Source organism: Sparus aurata, chromosome 18 (assembly GCF_900880675.1).
Source record: "Sparus aurata chromosome 18, fSpaAur1.1, whole genome shotgun sequence".
NCBI lineage: Eukaryota > Metazoa > Chordata > Actinopteri > Spariformes > Sparidae > Sparus > Sparus aurata.
In genome coordinates this window covers 32105665-32110797 of record NC_044204.1, presented here as the reverse complement: position 1 = coordinate 32110797, position 5133 = coordinate 32105665, and positions in this window count along the sequence as shown.

Genomic DNA, 5133 nt, shown 5'->3' with positions numbered 1-5133 from the left:
CATTCTGGGTTTGAATATGATAATAAAAAAAAGGTGAGGAGACACATTTCAACAGCGAGTTTAAAACAAAGCGGGACGACGGAAGGTAATGAAAATCTGAACCCATCGGAGGACAACTCGATCAAAGGAGAATGTAAAGTAACAGAAACTGCTTCTGGTTGTGTGCAGGTGTGTCACATCTGCTGTGTCTCAATTCAGGGTCTGCATCCTTCGAAGGACGCGGCCTTTCAATCTTCGAAGGCGAGTCTTTCGGAGGGACCTTGTTAAAAGCGGCAACCGTTGTTTGACAGATGTTTTAATCTTACGTCCAGATTTTTGCCATCCAGGACCGCGAAGGCGACGATCTACGCCACGCGATGTCACCATTTTCTCTCTTTCTTTCTTCTTTTTCAGGCGTGCAAAGAATTTTGGGAAATGTGAGGCCACGAAGGATCGTAGCGGTGCATCCTCCAAAAACAGGGAAAGATGGCCGCATTTGTGGGCTGCATTTGGAGGAGCCTTTGAGTTTGGACAGCCTTCATGCGGCGTTGTGACATAATTAGCCTTCAAATGCTCCTCCGAAGTCTGGACACAGCAATTATTGATTAGGATGCAGCATTTCTTCCTTTCCTCGCCCGCAGGACCGGTTGTCCTCGGTCAGTGCTGCCTCTGGTGGCCGGGAGTCAAATAGCAACAACCAAATCTTTCGCTGTACTCGATAGTTCAGTCTCAGCAGTATTCAATAGCTGACTTTGTGAGGAAACACATCTCACCGATCACTCCGATGCTCGATGAATGTGACCGTGTGTCATTATCATGTATAAAAGCTCAGTGTCTGCAAAAGTAATACAGATTAAAACAATGAATTTTCTCTTCAGTTAATGAACGTTTCCAGCTGGTCTGAGGATTGTGAGCACGTAAGATCCTCACCTCACAACATTGATCTTAATATAAAGCACAAACTGGGGGATCTGGCCAAATATTATAATCTAGGATCCACGATCACCCTTGAAACAGCCTCTGTCTGCAAAAAGATTTAATCAGGTGTAATAATTTTAGATTAAATATCTACTTGCTCTTGTATAAATGGATTATCATGTGCTGTCAAAGGAAGATATAAGTTCATTCAAGGCCATGAACACTTAGCAGAGCTACTTATTTACTTATTTCTAGACTTGAACCAAGATTTTTTTTTCAAGTTAAATAATCTTACTGCATGGACAGATAATTTGACTTTTATAATGTATTTCTTCTATTCAGGCAGTTCATGTATGCAGTGTTCTCTATTTGTACCATTAAAGTACAGTATTGCATTAAAGACAGCTCCTCTGGGCGCTCCAGCAGCTCAGCTGGTAAACACTTGCTTTGTCCCGACTGCAGCAGCCCAGGGTTCGAGTCCTTCCTGCGGCCCGTTGCTGCGTGTCGTCCCCCTCTCGCTGTTATCCCGTCTCTCTCTGATCTCTAAGCTGTCCCGTTACCATAAAGCCATAAAACACCTAAAGAAAAGAGATAGCTTGTCTCTGGCACAAGCTCTTCATCTGCAACTCACATTGCATAACTGACGTCACCCAAGGATGAGCCGCTTGAAATAAAACAGACAACTAGATGGCTCCGCTTATTTGACACATCAGTCTAAATACCGTGATGTCTACGATTTGCCTGGAGAAGCAGATTGTGGATTCAAGATCGATCTTCATCTTCAGTCGTCAGATGGTCCATTCCTACCTCCAACTCTCATGGACAAGTCAAGGACAAAGTGTACTGGTAAAGATGAGAAAGTCCTTGGCAGCAAGATAAAGAAAAGTGGGAACGGTTCCAAATATTGTGTCCTTGTGGTGATATGAAATACATTTGAGGCACCTGTACAGTATAATTGCACTTTTATAAGGAACAAGGTGAGGAGGAGAAATAATAAAAGGCCAGTAACAGATCTTGGTGATAACATCTGATCATACCTGAACCCAAAACTGCTTCATCATTCCTCTGAAAACATACAAACACACAGATAGAGAACGAAAGTTGATCCATAACTCTGAAGAGTCTGATGACAGACTATCACCTGCATGTGCTCTGAAAGGTGCTAATCTACCTGTTACCTGCACTGATCCAGGATCTGTTTTCATTACCTGTCCTATCTCTGTTTCTTCCCACAAAACTGTCACTGCAGTTTCTTGCAGACGTGCCGAGCGTGTCTGCGCACAACCTCCTTGGATCACAGCTGACCTGTGTCACCTATAAACTATTTGTGATCATAATAAAGTGACTGCAATTTACTTTTATGGCCACAAATTATCCCAAGAAGTCCAAAGATCACGTCAGGTTTTTGTTATGTTTTTCCTGCCGATGAGCACAGTTTGTCCTCGGCCTGCAGACATCGGTGCCCATCGCGGCGCCTCGCAGCAGCTGGAGCGCTGTCGCTTCACAGCCGGTACAAAGTTTTAAACCAGGGAGCGCTTGTTGCACAATTTGAAGTAATAGCCTCTCAAATGGGCTAAACAGAAGTGTGCTTTAAATAAGTTATTAATTGTTTTAGTTTTTTAGTCTCTTTTCTTGCAAAAATGTCAAACATTTGCTGGTCTCTGCTCCTTAAACGTTGTCATTAAAGGGACAGTGTGTAACGATTTAAGTAATTTATTAACTCAAATCAACATCTTCGTTCATAAGTAAGTCCTCATTGGTGTACAATTACCTCTGCCAACAATCTGACTTATTCTCCTGAGCGAAGAATTACCTACCTGAATATACATAGCACGGGCAGCTCTATGGAGGCCGCCATGTCTTTCCGGTTTTAAACAAACTATGGACTGCCGAGAGGGACACAAAGCACTACGTGGTACTACGTAGTAAGGCTAAACGCGTTTTCGCTCAGAGCTAGCTTGACTGCGCAACTGAGAGGGAGCTCAGCAAAAGCGCTCGTCACTAACAATAACAATAACTAACCACATCTTTACCTCATTACTTGCATCAGTAGAAATAGTCGACGCTTTTGGGAAAGAGTCCATATTTTGAAAATGAGTTTCTTGTCCGTCAGGGCCACCGTAGCTTCCGGAACGTCTCCGACGTCTTCAGAACGGGAGGGGTGAGCAAAGGGGTGTTGCAATGTAGAACCTCACAGCTAGATGGCGCTAAATACTTGATATATTACACACTGTCCCTTTAATGATGACAAATGAAGTGACTTTGGGTTGTTGGACTGAAGGCTGGACAAAGGAAGCAGTTTGAAGATGTGACTTTGTGTTCTGGGAGGTTGTGATGAGAAATGTTCACAGTTTTTTGGACAAAATGTCGGACGCGTCAAACGAGACGCCACCAGGAAGGTCTGAAGGTCGAAAGGTCCCTGACGGCCATTTTTGCAGCTGGTTGACCATCATTGATATTCGCCCTTCAACAGTCAGATCCACTGTTTCTAATGGTCACTGTATGAAAGATTTACCAAGACATTTGTGCAAAAGATGTACTTACAGTTACAGAAAGCATTGTGATTACTACAGTCATTGTTACTGAAGATACTACTGAAGTATGAAGGTTTACATACTGCAGCTGACAACATGATGATGTGAGTATACAGACAACACACACAAGAACTGTGACACAAGCCACGATGAGCAAAATGACCACATAATACATCACACAGTCCTTCCTTACTTTTATTAGAGCATCTTCTGGTCACTGCTTCCAGGTGTGTGCAGGTGGATCACATGAGGGGTTAGATTACAGCCCAGTAGTGTTGGTGTCCTCGGTCAGTGCTGCCTCTGGTGGCCGGGAGTCGAACAGCAACAACTTAATCTTCTGCTGGACTCAGCGAAAAAACACATCGGTACTCAACTTTGTGATAAATATCAATGTTTAAAGACGCTGCCTAAAAATCATTCAAATGTACCGAGACATAAATACGTTGGTAATGGCTTGATAATAAAAAGGTATAGATAAACATTTTGATTCAGCCACTAGTGTCTTCTTCCTACCGGTACTTTCGGCCGCACCGACTCAAACCGAGCTGCGCTGATTTACTTTTCCGTGACCAGTTTTGCTGGATGTCATTTGGTGGCGAAGGACAAATAATGCATACAATAAAAAAGGCAATATCGATTTTTATTATTGGTTTTTAAACTGTTCATAATGAGTCCAACCCTTTTGTAGGGTTTCAATGCTAGACCAGTGCTGATTTTCTGATTTTTACATTACCCACAATGCAACTTGGCCACTGCATTCCAACCTCTGTTCTATGGTGACAACTTAAACACTCTGGCCTCTGATTCCTTTTACATATAAGTCTGAGCGTGTGTCTGTAGTCTTTTTGTTGTCTTCTTTGTTTTCCTGTTTTCACAATCACATTTTGCCATTTTGGGGTAACATAAAAAGTACGTCCTGTCACTTTATGGGTGTTGCTGTTCTTGCTTTTGCTCTTGCTATGCGTCGCGACAAAGACAGGTCGATGAGCAGCGGGATGGAAGTGTGACAACTTCGTGTGAAAGATTTCTTCCAGCTACAGTTTTCTGGAAGTCACTGAAGTTTCCGCTGGGTGTTAGTGGACTCTGTTCACACTGGAAATAAAACAGTGATAATTGGAATCAATTGGAATCGAGGAAACGATGCATAAACATACTTGATTCCCACCAGAAAAGTTGGAGTTGAGCAGAAAAGAGATGTTGTGCAATGGGAATAGATTCGCTGTGATCCGTACGAGGCTCGCCCGAGGAAGCCGACACAATAAGTGAGAGATTACACGTGACGGTAGATGATTGCTGTAAATTCCTGCGGACGCTGCAGATGGGAGAGGCATCTGTGAGAAATTATGTATTTCATCTCCCGCAGCTTTATCACATACACGAACAGATGTTACCTCGCAATGTAAATTAAAACCCAATCTTTCGTGCATGTGACATCGATACATGAGCCCCTTAAAGACGGCACCATTTTCTTTCCCACGATGCTTCACTACTTTCATCTCTGCATCTGTGATTAACAACTTTTTATGTACCTCTTACATACCATGCTTGCATTTAAATAACAATGCCCCACCAACAGCTGATAGAAGAGTAAACCTGTCATTTAAGATGGGGTAAAGAGATGGTTTGAAGGGCCACTCCACCAATTTAATGCATGAAAATAGCCGCCATGTGTAAAGTGCCCTCTTGAATGCCCCTATTATAG